Source organism: Manacus vitellinus, unplaced genomic scaffold (assembly GCF_001715985.3).
Source record: "Manacus vitellinus isolate BGI_N305 unplaced genomic scaffold, ASM171598v3 scaffold_1_pilon, whole genome shotgun sequence".
Classification (NCBI taxonomy): Eukaryota; Metazoa; Chordata; class Aves; order Passeriformes; family Pipridae; genus Manacus; species Manacus vitellinus.
The window spans coordinates 42144022-42165200 of record NW_021939396.1 but is presented as its reverse complement, the minus strand read 5'-3'; the positions used below and the strand labels follow the sequence as shown (position 1 = coordinate 42165200).

The 21179-nt window shown below is 41.2% G+C and overlaps 1 protein-coding gene across 3 annotated transcripts in view; it reads left to right on the top strand.

Moving 5' to 3' along the window:
• Positions 1-2678: 2678 nt before the first annotated feature.
• Positions 2679-21179, top strand: part of DTNA (dystrobrevin alpha) — a 183566-nt gene continuing 165065 nt past the window's right edge. For 2 of the 3 annotated variants that reach the window (XM_018080513.2, XM_018080506.2), the window contains exons 1-2: positions 2680-2818; positions 14208-14281. The gene's annotated coding sequence lies outside the window, so the exon portion shown is untranslated. Of the gene's footprint in view, positions 2819-14207; positions 14282-21179 lie in introns of all 3 variants that reach the window. The other variant, XM_018080470.2, reaches the window with a different exon arrangement.

Below are 21179 nucleotides of genomic sequence, written 5' to 3'. Positions count from 1 at the left end.
GGTTTCCCCGTAACTTCCAGCATCGTTTTCCAAAGCTCCCTCTACCCCCATAGTCCTAGGTTTTTAAATAACCTTTTAAGAGACACGGGAAGCAAACAGTTTAAGTGTTCTTTCAGAGGATTCAAAACCCAATCTTTTTCCCCCTATATCTACTAAGGGAAATACCCAAATTTAGATAAAAGCCTGAATGTGCTACTGTGGATTTCCCTGCCATTGTTTTTCCTAACACTTAAGCACTCTCTAGAGGTAGGAAGGTAGGCTGGAGTCCTATAAACAGCTCATCCTTAATCCTTCCTGTTCATGACTTCACTTCTGAATCACCACATTTGTCCATCGCATCTTCTGCCGTGGGGAGCTTCTTTCTTCCTTCCTTGTTGCCCTAATTAGAAAGGAGCCCTCAGCCACAAAGGCACAAAGAGTTTTCTTTGTTCTTTTGTCTCTCTAAGCATCTAAAGCACTGTGCTTTTTAAGTCCTAGTGTTAACAGTTGGTCTCTGCTTCTAGTGATTACTGCCCTTCAAGTCTGACACCTTTACAAACAATTGGGAAAAAAAATTACTTGAGGTACATACTGCATTATATGAAGTTGCACCGTTTGAATGGGAGACTGACTCTGATTTTCTCTGCTCTGAAAGATTTGTAAGCCGGCAGTGTTAGAGGTGGCTCTATCTGAAAGCGGTGCCAGGCAAGGCAGCTTTTCTGCCGTTCACTGCAGCTCCTCAGCTTGAATAATAGACACACATCCTGAACTGTTGTATCAGCAGTCCTGAGGCAAAGCAGTGAAGTGACTTCTTCCCTATCTGGCAGGAAGTCCACGGCGTGTTTTACTCTTGCTGGAGTTTTTAACGAGCACTGAAAGGCAGGCATTGAACATACTGAGGTCTGGCTTTGCTAATAGTAACAAAGGTTAGTGATTCAAAATAAATCTTTCGACTTTTCAGGAGTTGTCAGACAGTTTGTTATTTTATGTTTGTGTGTTGCTAGCAGCTTTTCCACGCCCACAAACCTGTGCTCTCTCCAGGTTTAAGAGGACACTTGCCTTCTTGTCTGTGGGACTGACTGAAGTTACTGTTTTTCATCAAACTTCATATGTTATATATATGTTTCAAATGTAAGTATTTATATATATGTTATGAAGCAGGCAGAAGATGTGCAGGGTTACTAAATGTGCGCTCTGATACAGCCCTTCAACTGATTTTTTTACCATCCTTTAGGCCTTTCCAAGTTTGAGCCATTCCCTTCGTTAGCTTGAAGTAATTGCATGATCACTTTTACTACTAAATCAGTCCAGCCTCTCAACACTGGCACTCTGAAAACTGTAATGCCTCATCAGGTAGAACATTGGCAAGGCATTTCAAAATGTGTTTTTAGCTAAATGATTCTGGGCACAGCTTGACCTTGCCTCCTCTGCCCAAACCTGTGCTCACTGCTTGCTTGGCTGCATCCCTGGGTACAAACCCCTCTTGGCGGCAGCTCAGACAAAGGCTGAAGACTTTAAGAAACCAGAGACATTTACCATGTTATTCTGTTTGAATTGGTGTGACTGTCAATTGGTATTTTCCTGTTGCAACTGAAAGTGTTCAATAATTCATACGTTTTACATAAAGTGTTGTGGCTTGTTCTTTTCCCACCCATGTCTGAGATAAGGCAGACTTGATGGCAAGCAGTGTTCAACTGAATATGCATTTGTGCATTAAAAACTGCTGCTTCAAAAGGCTGATCTTAAGAGTCGGGGGTTTGTGTCGACACTAGGGACTCTGTCAGTCTCTGGTAGGGATACTGTCTTTCTGGCTTACATGGAAGGACCTTTTTCTCCACTTCAGTCACCTCAAATGATGCCACTAATCTGTAGTCTAGTTACTTTGGAGTCAGGACAACATTGCAATGCATTGTTACTGTAAGGAGCCACAGACTAAGAGTGGAACTTTAGAAGCTTTTTGTTCAAGATCTGGTAAAATTTTGGGTGGTATTTTTTTTTGTTTGTTTGGGGGGAGGTTGTTTGTGGGGTTTTTTTTGTTTGTACATGCTTAGTAAAGCCCCCTGCGCAGGCAGAAGTGCTGCAGGCATCCAGATACGAGTCTCTGCAGAAGCGTTGTCCAACAGAGGGTGAATTGCTGCCTTGCCCCAACCCATACACCCCTCCAGGTTGTGCCTGGGGTGCCCTGCGGAAGATGCTTCGCAGGTGTGCCACTTTGGACCACAAGTCGGTTGGTGATGCTCTGGCTCAGGGACTTTGCCTGAGTGGGCACAAGCAGTAATTTCAGGTGCCTCTGCACCGAGCAGAGGCAGGCCGAGCCGCTCTGGATTTCCGAAGGCACCATGTCGAGCTAATTGCCAGGCTGCTGGCTCCCAGCAGCGGCAGCTGAGGCTGGAAGTCCGTGAAATCCTGCCAGCCAACCCCGTATATGTGTGTGTGTGTGTGTGTGTGTGTGTGTGTGTGAGGAGAGGTGGGGATGGGGAGATGGGGGTGGAGTGGTAGGCTCGGGAGGGAGGGAGAAGAAGAGGGAGGGAGGTGGAGGGATAGAGGAGGGGAGGGGGCTGGATGCCTGCGATTGGTAAAGCTCCACGAAGGCATCTGCCAGCAGGACTTTAGAGGAATGTGAAACCAAATCACTTAGAAGTTAAAGATAGACGCAGAATACACAGCATCTTGAGCCAGGGTTTAAATTCATCCCTCTCCGCCTGGCTTCTCACAAAGCTCTGCTTGTCAGCTTGCCTCTTTCTCCTCTAACAACTCTAATATTCTCTTAAAAATAATATCGTTCTGGATACTTTGGAATTACTAAGGTGGCAAAAGAGATCATGGTGCATACAGTAGGGTAAGTAAGAAGCTTGGCTTGGCATGCATTTGCTGGTGTGGTTCCTCTGGGTTTTCCTGCTGCTTTCAGAGCACTCTGACAGTTCCTCTAGGATGAGGTGGATACCTAAGTAATGCTTTTCCCGGGCGATTTTGTCCACCATTTCTCCATATGGATCATTGGAACTTTATTCCTCAGTGAAATTAACTCACAAGATTCCTTTTCTTGGCATTCATAGGGAGTCTTGGGCTTTAAGAATTTTGCTATTACAGTTTGGAGTGCCGTTTTCCTATCAGATGAGTTTTGTTACAAAGCTTTGCTTTTCATTAGTGGGACATACTGTTTGAAATGCTGCTTATGGTTACAAAGTTGAAAAGCGAGTTGTTTTCCATGTTAGAGAGGATGTAATCAATGTTTGCTTACTTGCTGGGCCATGGTTTCACTTAGGAACTATTTCCTCATGGGTAAATTTGAACACAACACAGAGTTAATTAAATTTAACCTTCTTGTTTGTCTGTTCCCAAATAGTGCTTTTACTTGGAGTTTAAGGGTCTTTTTGGTTGGGTTTTCTTTTTTTTTTAACATTTTGGCTCTCATTTTCTCTGAACAAAGTTCATCTAGCAGTTATTTAAAAATGTGTGCATTTGCCTGATTGTCATCACTTATAGTGAATTTGTGAGTAAGAAAAGATTAAGGCTATCATATTTTTTCTAGAACTTATCAGAGGTAATTTCAGTATCTAGCAAATACATTGCTTCATTGATCAGTGTTTTTTTCAGGCAGTTTCTCAAAAATTTCTGGTGAAGTTCCTATACCCAAAAGAATTTTAAAATACAGAAACTCCGTGGGAAGTTAAATGTAATGTTTGTTATATAGCAAGAACTTGTAGTCTGAGAGTTTCATCTGAATCTGTGCTTTGAGTGAGTGTTGCCTAAATACTGACTTCGGTTTTGCCATTTATTCTGGGTATATGTGTTTTACATCATAGTAGAGGAGCTCCTAACTTTGGACTTGGTGGCGGTTCACCCAAACATACTCAGCATTCCTAACGTGTTAGTACTGTCCATAATAACCATAGGAAATAGGTGCTGTCTTTGGATAACTGGAGTGCCTAACATTTTTGGTTAGAGATATCAGTGCTGAAAAGACTCACATAATGGCAGTCTTTGTCTTGCAAAATATGTGGAACTGGGTGAATTAAAATAAAAACAGGTCCTCTGTTTCAAGGAAAGATGATGTGTCTGACTGATATGTTTTGGTATCTTTCTTGAATTTGATCAAGTTTGTCCTTATTGATCAACTTGACCAAATTTTGCAAAGCATTTGGTTATATTTGGTTGAGCAAATTTGCTGTGAAGTGTTTTCTGCTTGGTTAAGTGTAGGAGATGGAGAAGAAGGAAGTAGATAACCTTTAAGGTAAATCTGGAAAAAACCAGATGCAGGTGTGAGAAATGACATTCAAGTCAGTTCTCTTATAATATGTAGTAGTTGGATGTTCTTTTAACTAGCTCAGACTAGCTCAGCACTTCAGTCCCATGCTAAATTCCAGGCCAACAGTTGCTTACACTAAGGAATTACTGTAATATTTGTTTTAGTATTGAAGTGGAAGACCTTTGAAACAAAAGCTGTCAAGATGAGTAAAACTTGCAGTGGGGCTTGGTAAAAATGCAGTTAGCTTCTGGCTCTTGCACAGGGTCCTGTGCAGCTTTAGGCAAGTTGTGTGAGCTTTAGGAGCCCCTGCAAATCAGAATGGGGTGGAAATACCTTTATTACTCTCTGTGTTGGGTATCTAGATAGCAGTTCTTCCCACTAGGCGTGGACTCTGATAAGGCTTGACACAATGGGCTTCTGTTTTCAGATGTACCCTCCCCAGGGCTATGGACTCCCCATGGAGGGTAGAAGAATCCACGTATTTGGAAGTAGGGGCTCAGTGCACCTTTTATAATCTTCCTAAACTGAAAGAGAAAAATAGACTGACATTCAGAGGTGAGCAGAAAATAGAATTAATGTTCCATGGGAAATTCCTGAGTCAGTTCAAAATTAAATTGCATTTCCCTACCACAGCGTATTGCTTTTCAGAAGCTATAGTTCAGGAGCATGATGTTCCCATTTCATTATCTGAGACCCTTCTCCCCATAATTAAATGTCCAAGAGGCACTGGAGAGCTTTGTCACAAGGAAGCATGCTTTGTATTCTGGGAAGTGACGCTGCCTCAGAAACATCACTGCTGGAAGGGAATAAGCATCTGACCCAGGAACAGGGAGTTCCCAGGGTAACTGCTATGTGGTATTGGATTGGCTTTAAAAAGTATATTCTGGCCTATCTAATCCACAACATCTTCCAGTCATCCTGGCAATAAATGGAAAATCTTCAATAGGCTGATATTTTTCCATAGAAAACATTGCTGTATTTGATACAATTTCTAAATTATTATAATGTTGACATATTTGCTGAAAGAGAAAATCGTTGGCCAGCTGTTAGGGTGAATTTTTCATGGTTAGAGAGAGCATGGTACTGCATGTGTTCAGTGATTAATGGTACTACGTGGCAGCATGATACTGCTGAGGCTTTTGTTAAGGGTGTGGTAGCTTTATCAGAGCATGACATGGGGACTAGGACCCCTCTCCTCTCCCTCCTTCTCTCCCTGTCCTCTTCTCCCAACCTAGCCCCGTGCTCCTAAGGTGACTAGGATTTGTTGGGAAGCAGGGAAGGTGAAAGGAGAGGAGACAACACATCCTTAAAGGCTTTTGTAACAAGGTGTTGCTAGGGATGGTGACACCCTCTTCTCTGTGATCTTCTGGACTTCTTTACCTGCTGCAGCCTTCCCTTTCTCCCTCACATTTCCCAGGATTCCCACTAACCCTACAGAGGGGAAAATGGAGAAGTGCTGCTGAGACAGAGGAGATGGGAAGATGAGAGGGAGCCTGCCCCTGGACCCTGCCTCTTGCTGCTGCAGAGAGAGGAGAGATCATCAAGGTGCTGATCTTCAGGAGATAAGCAAGGGACAGAATATTGAAGAGGGGAGCACAAGACTATAGCAGAAGCTGGTGCCTCTTGGTTTTGGGTATTGTGTGAGTGGTTAAGGTGCTGCTCTGATGCTATTACAGTGTTCATCACTAGCATATGTCATGCTTTCCTACTCCAAGGAGCTGAAGGTGTTTCTTCAGGACAAGCGCTGCTTTGACACAGCCAGTAGCGTGTCTGCTTGTGCAGGAGGCAGGTCATGGTCCCTCCCTTTTTGTTACCATTAAATTGTGACTTTGTCATGAGAGTTCAAAAAAACTATGCTCTCTGAGGTGAACGTGGGTTTGCAGCATTTTTTCCTTTAATAAATCCTACACTTCTTTCTTTGCAAACTGCTAAAACCAGTACCAGGGATACACTTTATGGGTGTTAAAAATCCCTCCTTGCTAGACTTTACAATTACTGTACATGGTTCCCATTTTCTTTCTTTCTGTCATGATCTTTTTTTTTCCTTTGTAAAACTTTTCTTCTAGCCTCATCCTCAGGCTTTTTGCAGTTATCATTTTGCCATAAACAAGAAAATAGGGGTGTCATCAGGAACCAGTTGGTAAGGAGTTTAAGGACTGTTTCCCCAGGGTTCCCTGACGATGTAATGGTATTTTTTCTGAGCTCAAAAGTACATAGAAGCAGCTTACAGTGATACAATTTCCTTTGGGTCTTAATGAATCTGCTGCCAGTGACAGCAGCTAATTTGTTTTGGCAGAGTATGACAGTCAATGCTTTACACAGTGCAGCTCACTGTAGAAAGCATCAATTCTGTAATTTTGTAATTCTGTAAAAAAAAACTCAAAAACATCCAAACCCAAAACTAATGCAATTATGATGTCCTGTGCAGCCATGTTATCACCTCTGAGTCCATGAGCAGAAACCCGGGGAATTTGCTAGTCCAAGTGTTTTCAGACCTCCTGCACTTATTATTCATTCTCCTGCCCTTATTATTCATTCTGGCTCCTGGTGTATCAGGGAATAAAGTACTTCCTGGCTAATTATTACGGTATGCAGTGACTTTACCTGGAAACAGAGCAATCCTTCCCACTAATAGGATGCTTAAAAATGCATCTAATTGCAGCTGTGGTAGTTGAGAGAATGGCTAATACCTAACAGTCTTAAAAAACCATCCTCCCTGGCAGGGGGTATTACAGGAAACTGAGTTTTACCGTCTGTTTCCTGTGTCTGAACCAATTACATGGTCTCTTGCTATAAAACTTGAATTAGGGATTATACTCTGAGTAATAAAGAGATAGGAAAGCAGTGGAAATAATTAATCTTTATCTATTAATTTATTAATTTATTTGTTGGCATGGAGGTAGCTGTTTGCTGAACATAACCTTCCCTGGGGCCGTGGAGGGAACAAGTCGGCTTCTGTGCCTGTGATCTTTGACAAGCCATGTAAGGGGCTTGGCATATCCTTTTCTGAGATTGGTGACAGTGATACTTGCCCAGGTCTGTGAAATGCTTCAGGATCAAGGAACAAAAAGTAGTACCTAAGTGCTGCATTCTTATTTTCTTTTATATCTATTGTAAGGATAACACTAGTCTGGTATTAAATACCTCTTTGTAAATTTGTAAGAACATTTGCAGTCAGTGGAACCTAAAAAAGGAAGGAAAAAATGAAGCAGAGACAGAAAAGTCTGTGAGCAAGCAGACTTTAAAAGCAATTTAATGTCAACTTGTGACTGGTTCTTTTAAACACAGTGGAAGTAAGCACAGGCAAAGCACAGAGGAACATGCTTGGAGTGAAGTTGTCCTTGAGTACCCATTATCAAGTAACAACTGCAGATGGAATTAGTAATCTTAGGCTTTCCTCTACTGCATTTTAAAAATATCTCATTTAATGGAAGTATATGCTTTCTAGTAATTACTACCTTGTCAGTGTGTGTTCATTCCTAATGTGACATTGTCCTTGGAAGATCAGGGAACACTTTGATCCTTTCCAGCTTAGCTATCATGTGTTTCTGTCCCCCCATTTTTTTTAAATGCACACCTCATTTATATTGGATTAAGAGACCTACTGTATCATTTGTGTGAGATGGAAATACTGTCCATTTCCTAGTTTTAGATCATTCTTTTTTCCTATAAATTGACTTGAGAATGACTAACTTTACATCTAAAAAATGTGTTAAATTACAAAGGCAACACATTGATTTAAACATTTTTTAACTTCTGAGTTGGTTATTCTGAAATCTTGTCACTTTTTTAATATGGACTCCTAACTATCTTGTATGACTGAAAGCTTTCTCACCTACTTGAGAAACTAAATTTAGTCTGGGCAAGCTAGCCAGTCCTTTGCAGACTAGAACCCAGGAAAAAAGGCACGTCATAGATCCAAGTATGAAAGCACTTGCTATTTGATGTATATTTTTAATTGCTATTACAATAACAAATATTTCACTTTTCTGTGTATATACATCAACAAAACGTCTTTCCAAACAGATCAAACGAATTTCCAAACAGATCAAAAAAAAAAAAAAGCAAGGGGTTTTATGGTTTTATATTTGTTCTTAAAAGTTTGATCAATTTGAATGTCTCAATAGGGAAAATAAATCACATCAGTTTCATGCAGGTACAAATTGTATTATGCTGGTTGGTACAGGAATGCAAGAAGAGCTTAATGGAGCTGAAAGTCAAGCTATGTTCTCTGCCAGGCTATTCTGTAAACAAGCCATGTTTTACCTCTTAAAAAACCCACTTCTGATAATGCCATATATCACATTACTTCCCTTACAACCTGTTCTGCATCTTGGCTTCCCATTTCTCTCTGCCACCTTCCAGGCCTCTTCATCCGAACCTCTAGGTTGTCTTCCCAACTGTAGGTCTGCAGTTGGTAGACCCATTGAACACATAATCATAGCGATCAGGGCAGGCTGGCAGCATATCCAGAAGTGGTAATGCAGCAGAAATCCTTGGCTTCATCTTCTCTGCTTGCCTACAGAGTCTCAGGGAGGAAATTTCTGGAGGAGACACATTTTCAAATACAAGAGGTTTTGCGTGGCTTGCAGGGAGCCCCCTGAGTGTGTCTTCCTTAGACCCATGTCAGTTCAAAACGAAAGTCGTCAGCAAAGGTGTAGACGTTCAGCTGGTAGAGCAATCCCTTGCATTTGTAAGCTCTGATGGTCCCTGAGAACCATCTTTGGGGGGATGAAATATGACTATAAGATAACAGTTGTACCTGCTTACCAGGTCGGAAGTTCTTATGTGAAAGCATGGAGGAATGAATGCTGCTCAGCAAAAGAATGGTAAAATATTTCTTTTAGCAGAGATAAAACTATTTATTTTCAATAACTTTAGCTTTGAAAATTGCTGAAAATGTATAAATAATATATTCAGCTTGACTCTAATACCTGATATATCAAGTTTCAGGTGAGTCATAAAATTTAGCAGAGCAACTGAAAAAAGGTTTTATAGTAGTAAGTGGGGGTAAGCAGAGGAAACTTGCTAAAATGATGATGGCAAAAAGCAATTATGTGACTGTAGGTGATAGTAAGTACAATTTCATTAATCATACAACTAAATAACTAAATGAGATAGTGGATGGTTGAAAGAATCCAAGCAAATACAAGTTCTTCATCTACATTAAGTCTGGTAATGGATTCCTAAATAGAATTAAAAGTGTAAAGAGTTTAAAGACTTTTTGAAGAAAGAAAAGTAGTTTCCAGGCTTAGATAAACTCTTCTCAGGACAGTATATTTTCATGGAAGGGGGAATAGGTGTTCACTGAGAGTCACATGCAGTTACTCATACCTCAGTGGTAACTTGGACTGAATGGACTTAATCTTTGCTGTTACACTTTTTAATATCCACTTTCATTGAAACAGTATATTCTCTATGAAAAAATCATAAAATAAGGAGATGGACTGATAATGTTTCAGGCCACTCTCTTTTTCTGAAAGTGGAAATAAACTCCTTGTGTACAGTGCCTCCGCTTTTGTAACTGTGTGTGTAAAGTACTAAATAAGTCAGCCATTATGTTACGTCCAAGAGAAACCAAGCTTTGCCAGAAAGCAGCCCCAGCCAGGTCTGTCCATACCTATTTCACAGGTCATTAGTCCTATCCTTTTTCTGTTGTACACCATTGTAGATGACTGCTTGGGCTTGTACTAGGCATGACTATCTACACTGACAGGCTCAATATAGAACAAGGACACAAAATTGGGTATTTCAGCCTTGGAAGAAATAGTCCTTGTTTTTCCACTCTGTTACTGGTGGATAGAGCAAATAAAAAGAGGGAAGTTTATGCAAATACTGTCCAGGTGCCTGATGGATTTGCAGTATTTTGCACTGTGTGCTAATTAAAAACTATCCACAAGTCGATGTCTTTTATGAGGAGGCATCTCAAAGGCACAGTTGGCTCCCCAGACACACAGAGGCTGCAGTGGTGGTGTGTGTAGCTCCAGAGGATTCTGTGTGCTCGTAGCTCTTGACACCGGCTGGGGAACAGCCAGTGGGACAACACCTCTTCAGGAAAGGACAAGGGTTACTGTGGATCTCCAGCTGAACATGAGTTGGCAATGTTGAGCTGTTGCATTATAGAAAGGAAAAAAAGGAAAGTGTGATATTGGGATGCATATGGAACTACAGCCTGCAGGTAGCAATGGCCACACTGATGAGTGCTCAGCTGGGGTCCTGTGTTCAGTTTAGAGCACTGCACTTAAAGAAACTGATGACCACTTTCGATGTGGAGAATAAGGCAGTAAAAATGACCAGAGATCTGTAGGACATGCCCCAGGGGGCCTAAAAAAGAAGAGTCTGCTGAGGAGTGAGTAGGATACGGGCAGTTTTTCAAGCACAGATAGAATAGGCTGTTGCAAAGAGTGGGCCACTAATCTCTTTTCTGTGCCACAGACAAAGAGAAATGCATCTAAAGTGAAGCAAGAAAGAGGAGGTAAACTGAAGGAAAGTGTTATCCCTGAAATACACTGCCAATGGTTCATGTGGAGTCTCCATCACTGGGAGTGTTAGGAATGGCTTTAATAAACATGACTGAAGTGTATCCGACTTTATCTCACAGTGGGAGGTGGATTACGTATCTTTTCTACCATGCCTATGATTTGGTGATATGGGTGATAATACTGCATATGGAATTGCTTTAATGATAGACATGCTTTCTGCATTCTGGTTTCAAAGATCTCTCTGCAGAGTGAAATGCGTTTTGCTGAGGTGCAGGAGGCACTTAATCATCATATAATTTCCTCATTTTGAAATGTTCCTTAGGTAAGTGGTTAAGGCATAAACAGCTGGCTTTGCATTTCAGCTCAAATATTGTTGTCCTGAAATACTTGGGGACATCACTTTGTCAGCTGGCACTTGACAGTCCATCCTAAATTTGAAACATGTAATTGGATTCTTTGGTTGAAATCCAAGTTTCCTTTGAAGTCATGGGGTTTTATAGGGTAAAAATTTCACACTGAGGATACAGTGGTGCCCGCTTGTATTTGCTTAGCTTTACTGTCCTAGTCAGGCCTGTTGTTTTCACGATAAGGATACAAGGAGTGGGTTGTAAGAGCACGTAACCTTTGCTATGGCAAACATTTGGTTGCAGAGGGGGGCCTTTGGAGTGCTTGTGTGGGTGAGTGAGAGCTTACAACAGGCATTATGCGAGGTGAATTAATTACTTTTTCCTTTTTTCAGATAATGTCAACAAAACTAATTTACACCATCTGTTCTAAAATAGAGGCAGTCAGTAGAAAAGCAACACCCATTTTGGTTTTTAACATTTCTTCTGATAATACTTCAGGCATTCTATATTCTCTTTAGTAATGTAATTTTTTTCCTTTTTCTCACTGGGGAGAGGGGTGTTCTCCTCCGGTGTATTTTTTTATTTCCAGTGGCCTTTAAATTTGCATTTAGTATTCTGATAGTTATAGCTGCAAGTTGAATGTTTCTCCAGCTACTGGTTAATCCCTCCTGATACACATGCAGAGAAGTCTCCAGTTGCTATGAATTGTAATAGTTCCACTGAAAATACTCTGGCTTTGCTTATGCCAGTATTAATTCAGAACAAGTTTGCTGTTTACAAATTTAGAGTAGATGATAGAATTTCATCCTTACAAAGAGATCACATTGATGCAGAAGCTCAGGGTGAATCTCAGAGCTGAGAGTTAAATTTTTGTGCCTCATAATGTGTTGTTGCATTTCACATCCAGATTTCTTTGCAGGCTTTTTTTAACTGTGCAGTGATGTGCTCCTATATATAGGAATTGCATGTGTATACCTGAGGCTAAAATAAGCCCACAAAGGAAGCACAAATCCCAGACTTTAGGACCACCAATACATCAGTTGTTAATAACCTTACAATGTTATTATAGCTAACACTACAGACATAATTAAATCGGAATGATTTGAAACTGCCATTAGGGGGAAGAAGGCGGAGGAAAATAGTTTCATTCTCACAACATCATGTTTTCATTGACCTACTTACAGTAGGGAAGAAAATGTGTCCCTTCCCATTACAGCAGAATAGGTTTGTTCAGCAATTTTTTTAATGCAACTGCGCAAGAGAAGACTGGTTTTCCTAACCACTCCAGGAGGATTGGAAAGGAGAGTAATGTTATTTCACACACTTAGGACTAAGACATGTAAGTTCCTGTCCAAGCAATAATGTTATTAATTTAATCGATTTGGCAGAACGTGCATTGAGTGAAAAAAAGAAGGGGAAAAAAAGCTTTATATTCAAAGGTGACGGGAAAACGGCTGTGCTTGGTCTGCAGCTGTGCAGAGGGACCTTCTGTGGGCAATTAAGTTTCCTTCATCTTCCCTAGCTGGAAGTCCCTGCCATCCCTGAGACTCTCAGACCTCCTGCCTGACATGCCTTGCAGCTGAGCAGCCCTGCAGCCTGCTTTCGCTTCAGCAGGAGTTCCCTCGTGAGCTTCACATCAGGGAATTACTGAACTGTACGAAGGGATGGCATAGGGCCCATCCCTTTTGGGATACGCAAACTCACATTGACATCGAGCCTCTGTGATGTGTGACTGTGGGCACACAGACTTTGGGACTGCCGGGCTGGAAGCAGTGGAGTCCTGAACATCAGTGTGAGGTACAGCACCAGCTCTGCACAACCAGCATCCCTACCAAAGTCACTGAGCAGGGTGCAAAGCCCACTGCATCTAAAATACCTCCAGAGAGGAATCCTGGGTGCTCTTCCTCCTCCCCATCTGTCCCATGAGCAAAGAGAGTGTGATGCAGGTGTCTGGGTTACTCCAGCCACGAGGCACAGTGGTGCCCATGGGGTAGGCAGCGCATGGGGCTTGGGGTGCAGCCCTTCTCCTCCTCCAGACATGTGCATGTGGTATTTAAGGGTTTTTGTCTTATGCCTGAGTTAATAAACTGTCTTTATCTGAAAATAAACACCTGCGGCTAGTCCTTTCTAGGCTGCTCAGGTCACATTCCTCCACAAGGTGTTGTTGGTAATTTAGTATTGTCAGAGGCATTAGTCACTGCCATAGTAGCTTAATAATGCACGCTAGGAGCCAGCTGGTAATTAACAGATTAGAGATATCATCTACATTTTCCTCAAATATTTCACATAATAATTAGAAGCAGAGCACTTTGGGTGTTTAAAGCTGTTACGTATATTTAAAACATCTCAACATGTTAGGAAATTATTCATTCTTTTAAAGGTCAACTAGGCCTAATTTTGCTGCTGTCCAGGATTCACCAATGCACACCAAAGAGTTGTGAAGTAGAGAAAGAACCAGAGTTGTGGGGCTTTTTTTAACCCTTTAATTCTGCCTTGTTTAGCAAATTCATCCCAATGGCTGACTTCTGTTCCTGTTTTTAGGAGTGGCATGACTTTGTAGGTCTCTTGCACTTATCTTCCTTTCATATTAGAAGCATCTTGAATTGGAAGGGTACCATAGAATTATAAAATCATAGAATCAGCTGGGTTGGAAAAGACCTCTGAGATCATCTGATCCACTACCACTGCGGTTACTAGACCATGACACTAAGTGCCACATTCAGTCTCAAGTGCATCCAGTCTTATGTGCATGTGCATGTGTGATGGAAAGATGAAATCAGCTTGTAATTGAAGCAAAGGAGAGAAAAAACCCCCACAAATTGTATAAAACTGTTCAAGTGGGAAAGACACAACAGTATGAATGAAGGTGACAACGGGTTTCATTATGTAGTGTAAGTAAAATATGCCAGTATGCACAAGCTTACTTTAACTAACTTGGCATCTCCTTATTTTATCACCAGATGGTGACCAACAGTTTCAAATGGAGATGCTCTGACATTACCTGTGCGTGATGGTTGAGCGATAGTATACTTTGATATGTCTCCCTTCCATGCTGCTTCAGCCCAGTACTCCTTGATCCTCCTGCAGCCTGACTCCAGGACTCAGCTCTGAGTATCGCAAGCCTTTGACTCTGCTTTTTCTCCGGGGCAGGATCTGATCTGAACACTCTGAGGCAGAAGAAGCAGGGAACAGAGCAAGCGGTTGGAGGAGCATCATTTCTACGGGTAGGGTGCAGTTAACTGTCTTCATGGGGAGCGCTTGGGTACTGGCAGTGGCTTTGAGAAGTATGATTTATGTTTTAAAATATTCTTCTTGGAGATGAAAAAATGCTGTTGAAAATGTGGTTGGGTGCTTTTTTATACAGAGCACAAAGTTTTTGTCAGACAGTGACAGTTTGTGTTCAAGCTTTGAACTTAAGAGTACAAATGTGAGCAGCTGTAAAATGCAATGAAAGGCAGAGAAGAATCTTCCCTGTAATACCTTTGGTCTTTGCTACATTTATTCACCTCTACATTGTTTGATGGAAGAGCCCTGGGGATTTCAAAGCATATGTTTCTGAAGCTTATGAAAGAAAGGGAATTCCATATGCAATTTCTGTTAAGATTTTTAGCCTCTTAGAGTCAGACTCAGGCGTTTGGAGTGCTTCTTAATACCTTTTGGTACTAAAGCACAGAGGGTGGAGGTAGAGAAGGCCTGGCAAGTTATTCACACAATGCTAATAAACAGTGTAGACTTGTTTTGTGCATCCCGAATTCTCTTTTGTTGTGGGTGGCTTTTGCTTGCGGTCTTTGTGGTAGTGCTTTGTACTGACTGTTGCCTCAGCAGAAAACCTTCCCTGTTTTTACTGTGTAACAGTAGAGCATGAAAGCACAGGCAGCACTGGAGTCACGTAGCATGCAGACACAGCAAGAGAGTGACCCTGCTGACTGCACTCAGGGTGGGTGAGAGCCGATATCCCAGAGGGCAGAGAGAAACACAGGAACATGCCACCCTTAACTTGCAATCCCACAGCAGCGGTGAGAACAGGGCTCGCATCTCCCAACCTAGGTGAAAGCAGCACAGCAGGTAGTTTTTGCAGTCCTGCTGGCAGTCCTGGTCCCTCCACTGTCCAGACCAAGGAGCCTGTTGAATGCACCACTTCTCTTTTTGCTGGTGTTTCTGGATTTCCCCCAGTGCAGGCCAAGGGCAGGGCATGGGGATGGTCCCACCTGGTTCTGCCCTTGGCCATTGTGTGGCAGCTTGGCACACACACAGAGACCTGGCAGGGCTCCTGGCATCTACAGTGGAGACATGGCCGGACCAGAGACATGGCCGGACCAGAGACATGGCCGGACCAGAGACATGGCTGGACCGTCTCGCCTGTGGATCTCTCAGTGACAGAACAGCATTTCCTAGTGCGGGAGCTGGTCCTGCAGGCAGGGGTCTTGAAGTTCATCCAGGGATTACAAGGCACATCAAGGCACATTTTTCATCCCCCCCGAAGCCCATCATATACACAAACAATTACATAGACTTTGTAATGATTATGGCCTTTTAAACTGCTATATAAATATTGGTACTGCATTTAAAAAATTATTTTTCATCCTTTGTGTTAATTCAGTTAATGACCTTCACATTTCAGGTTTTAAAATGCCCTTACATTCCATAGAAGACTATATTGCTGTTGAGGGGAATGAAAATAAATACAATAGCAAGGAGGGAAAGAGTTTTATTTCTTCAAACTGATACAGTTCATGTAATTGTGGAAGGTAGGGGGTGTCTTTAATACCTGTCACTCCCTTGTACTGATGTTTTCGAAATATTGCTACCTTTCTTACATTACATTTTGGGTTAGTATTTCTGCAAAGAGGCTATACAGAAATCCCAGAGCAATTTAAGCCTCTAAGATTTCTCTATTCTGTAGTTTATTTTGGCCAAATAAGATCCATATAGCTCTGTATTAAGGGAGTATTGTGATATTTGGATATTGCATTCAAAACACTGCATTTCAATACAATTGCTCAAAACCAATCTTTATATAGGTAAAATATATTATTTGCTGCATTCCTTTTATTCTGAACAATTCTATAATTTTATTCTAGCCATATAATTTTCTGGAAAAAAAATCCTTTACTTCTGTAACATTTTGTTCTGTGCTCTTTTCCTCCATTGTTTAAATCAGACTTAGGCTGTTCTCTTCATATTTTATTTTTATTTGATATTTGGGAAGCAGTAAGTTAACCTATGTGTTCCGTGTTCAGTTTGGATGACTAAGTAATTCCACAAAGACTGCTGTTCACTGGCTGATCACTGCACTTTCAATTTACTTTTATTAACAAAAATGCCAAAGCCCCACAACTAAACAATTTGGTTCTAAATGCAGAGGGCTACGCTGGAAATCCATTTATTTTCTAGTTTTTGGCACTGATAGGTGAGATTCAAGAGTCCCCACCAGGACTGCATGGGCAGTAGTAGAAGTTCTGTGGTCACTGTGAGAATTTTGTTTCAGCTTGGGGGTGATCCACTGTTAGAGTTGTTCAGTGCTCTGCTTACTCCATTCTTACAGAAAGTATTTCCTTTTATTTCAAAAAGCCAAGCAAAATGTCATTCCTAGCCACTATCTCAATGTCTTCCCTCACTAAAACAAAACAACAGGTGACTAAATCTTGAAGTGTCATATCTGGCATATTTGGCAGTTGTTTTCTGCTTCTTGGTAATGCTGGGATGTGAACTTGAGGTCATCCCAGCTGCTCTGGCCACCTCTCTGCTCACTGAAATAAAGACTGTGATTACTATTTGCTGACACTGCTTTATGTGTGCTTTTCTTTGCATATAGTATCCCAAACACTGTGTGTAAAGATCTATGTTGATATCTTGCAGTGAGAATTTCCCTGCCAGTGGGAACCCAGGCACGTATATGTATGTTTTGGAAGCAAATGGTTATGGTGATACGTGCAAGCTTATCTGCTCAGCCTGTTCATTTGAATGTAGCCTTCCGCGATTAATTGCCAGGATGAAAAATTCAGTCCATCCTGTTTATAGTTACGTGCATTTGTTCAGTCCATTGTTAAAGCTAATGATGTTGTTCATGCATGATTTTTGCTTCTATGTAAGTTTTATTATATTTTGATCTCCTATAGCACCCAACAAACTTTTAAAAACCACTTCCCCAGAAACTGTTATTTCACTGTGATTATAAAAGAACATGTATATGAATCACAAATGAGAATATTACCCAACAAGGTATTCCTAGAAACAGGAGAGCACTTTACGTGCAATACAATACATTAATCATTTATAAGTAGTAGTCAGCCATTAAAATGTTGGGGGTTTTTAATACTGTACATTGAGTACAAGAATGATGTGAAAAGCTTTTTCACTGAATATGTTTGTGAGCTTTTGAAACTTTCTTAAGTTTTCATCCTCACACTCTTGTCACAGATTTGAAAAGGAAAAGCTCAAGTACCTTTAAAGTGTGAGTATATATGTATACATTTGTATATACACATAAGTAGATATATGTGTACAGATACATTGTACAAACTTTTGTCTTTAAGGTAACTCAACAATGCGCTTGGTCCCTCTTCATTTCTACCGAACTTCTCATGAGAAAAGGCTTTGCCTCCTGAGACACTTTTACGATCAGGATCTGTTATCATTGTAAGCAGATTTCTCTAATGAACAAAAGTCTGATAAATCTAGCTGAGCTATCATTTCTTCACAAGGCTTTATCCCTGGGTTGGCTTCAGACATACATGTTTGTAAATGTCACCAATGTCAGAAGAAGAAAGATAGGAATGAGGAAAGCTTCAAGGAATCATGTTTTGAATTTCCTGCATGAAGGTGTAGTGTCCCCACTCCCCGTTCAGATGTAGGACATGTCTGCACATGGCAACATGAGCTCCCCTCTGTCTCTTCCCCAGGCTGGTGGGATGTTCTCCAACGCCAGTCACGAGTTGCAGAGCTCACTTATCACCACACTGTGCCCAGTGATGATGCACAGCATTTTAGCAACTGCTGAAGCTGAAACCAACTTAGGAGCTGCCTTGTACCTGGACAGCTCAGGGAGGAAGTTGGGGTCTGTCAGCTATAGCCCATGAAGATATTCCCTGGATGGTGCACATTTTGGAGAAGGTGATGAAGCAGGAGACCTTTCCGGTACAGGGTCTTGGTCTGACTCTTGCTTTTGGAACAGAAATGTTATTATCATTACAAATTCTGTCACCACTGTTCACCTTCCCTGGGCATCTTTCCCTCAGCTCCTTTGCTTTGGAGGGGAAGCAGGGCAAGGGAACGGACCAGCTGCAGAACTGCAATTGTTCTGAAGCAACTTTGCACTGCATTATTGCAATGAAGGTACAGTCTGGGTCATTTAATTTCCCTTGATGACGTAGGCAACAGTCAGAGAGATGTGCTGGGGAATTATTAGCCACATCTGATAACTTACCTTTTAAACAGAGAGCAGGACCTTCCAAATATTGTAGGAAGTGGCAAAAGCAGCAAGAGAGAACAGGTAACACTTGTAAACTATCTTTTTAAAGTGCTAAAGTTTGAGCTAAAGAAATTGCTGTTTTTCTAAGAAGAAAAGTCTATGTAATGAATAAGTTTGTTCCCACCTAAGTCCCTTCCACGTGTCATGGAAAATATAGCAGCTGTGATTCCTGTACTGGTATTTAAAATGACAAGCATATTTAAATCTGAGTTTGCTAATGAAACTTGGCTAAATCTATCACACCAGCACAATAATACCATGCGACCTTTACAATTTAAACCAAATCCCTCTTGGCTCTGATGCCATTCTCAATCCCATTATGGTGAATACCCCAGGTGGCTCATGCTGTATGCTTTCAGATCAATCTGTAGTGATTCTTCTGTTTCTCCCTTTTTCATGACCTGTCTGTAGACCAAGGTACTTCATGTATGTGCCCTTCTCAGACTCTCTGGTTGAGGAGTGATGACAGGAATGGCATTCCCTCTTGTTTTCACCTGGCCAGCAGTAATCTTGAGTAAACTGGATGTGTGTGGTTGTGGAGGAGGAGAGAATATGGTCTTCGACAGAGACCAAAATGAAGGTATTCCAAGATGTCTTTGTGCTTTACATTTCCTCATGGGGTCAAACCCTGAAAGAGATCAGATTGTCTGAGTGTTAGGAAAAGAAACCTCTCTTCTGACACCCTACTCCCCTCTGCCCTAATGACTGTTTGGAAAGCACATCCATTCATTCATAAATGCATTCATTTTTCATTCATGAAATAACCTTGTTTATGCTCCAGGATTATTGGTGGCGGAAGACAGTGCATTGCATGCATAAACTTTCCGTGGCTTTAAATGCAATATTATCCTTTGTGTCTGATTTTCAGAGATGCTAAGCAGCTGTAGCTTTGAATGAAGGCCATGGAAAGCCTATGTGGCAGTCACGCTACTGAAGTGTAACTCTCTTTACCAAGTATCTCCTATTTTGCTTTCAACGCCAGACCTTAGTAGTCACAATTCAACTGTTTATTGAAGGTGAACTCCTTATCTTTTGTCTCCTATTTATCAAATCTTGTACTTGTGATTTATCCTTGCTTTATGCTGCCGTATGCAATTCATGATGCAGAACAACAGTTCTTCTGACCCTATAGAAAACTGATGGGTAGAACTGCTCGAAAAATAATCTACACTGGAAATCTTATTAAAAGTAAAATTCAACTAGTTATTACAGAATTGACAATCCGATTCATTCACCTGTCCAGGCAGAATGGAAGGTCAACTAAAATTTAAACCCTTACTAAGGAAGTGTCACTTCATATTAGTGTAACAGGCACTCCAAAGATAGGATCACATATTACTAAACGTAAGAGGTGCAAAACCCACTTACAAATGTAAAAGCAACAACCTGTACACGTATGGTTATTGAGTAGGACATTGGTATTATAATCTTTCAAGCAACAGTTTTATCTGATTTAATTCATCATGAAGTGAAAGTTTCTGGTGTGTCAGGAGTTCTCTTGACCTGACACAAGAACTTTATAGCTTAACTTTATAACCTCAGGAAATTAAATCCATCATTGCAATCCTAAATCTAGTCTTTCTCTAAAGATACTAAAATTTTTGTAATACCCACTATTTATTACACAATGGAAACTTAAAAATTGTAAAACTTTGCCTTTAGTATCTCACACACACAATCACATTGAAGTGTCTAAGAACACATTGCAAGCTACTTGTTTGTTGGGTTTTATTTTGGAGTTAGCAGAAAATAAAAAGCTCGTTAACCTTCACTGGTTTTCACTTCATTGGAGTTGTTCTGAGAACTGCAAACATTCAGAAATTGACTCCTAGGTGGGATCTTTTATGCAACTACAGAAACATTTTAAATTTGTCCTGTGAATTAGGAAAGGAGACTTCAGCACTGAGTGCTCTTTGTAGTCCCACAGATTGATCTGAGGTACAATTCTGACCACACTGTCATCACATGGCTCTAGAAACAGTCACGTACTGCCTCAGAAGAAGGAACTGTTTTGACTCTTCCTCCAGAGGTTGGTTTGTGTGAAACCTGCTCCAGTTTTCTTTACAGCATGCTGATAGGATTGCCTGTTGCTTGTCCAGGTATCCTATTTCTTGCAGCTAATCTGAACATGCATCTCAGGTTTCTTTTCAATCTGCTGAAATATGACTATGATAATTTTATCTTGACAGTCTGTATGGCTCCACTCGCATTTAACAGTCCGTCTGACTGGCTGTGGGTTTCAGGCACATGACCTTGGGAGAGGTACAGACTATTCATTTGTGAAAACCTTCTCTGTCAGAGTGATGTGCGTGTGCTTGTGTCTGGTATAGCTTTATAAGGCCATGGCAGACACAAAACCTGTCCTTTGGTGTCTCTCACTGCCCGGACTGGCCACAGAACAGTTTTTCTGGGCTTGTCTGGGTTCAGCTGGCAGCTCTGCCTCTTCTGCTTCCATCCTGTTTTTATTTAACTGCCTATTTTCAGCTTACTGGAGGGCAGTTGATAACGTAGAGTGCGATAAACAAAACATGTAAATTCCTGACTGTGTAATAGATTGGTAGCACCGCCAATTAGGAAAGTTGCCCAGTGGTTCCCGTTATAGTACCCTGGTTTTCAGAGGATTTGTGAAACTTTTAATATTTGAACTGAAA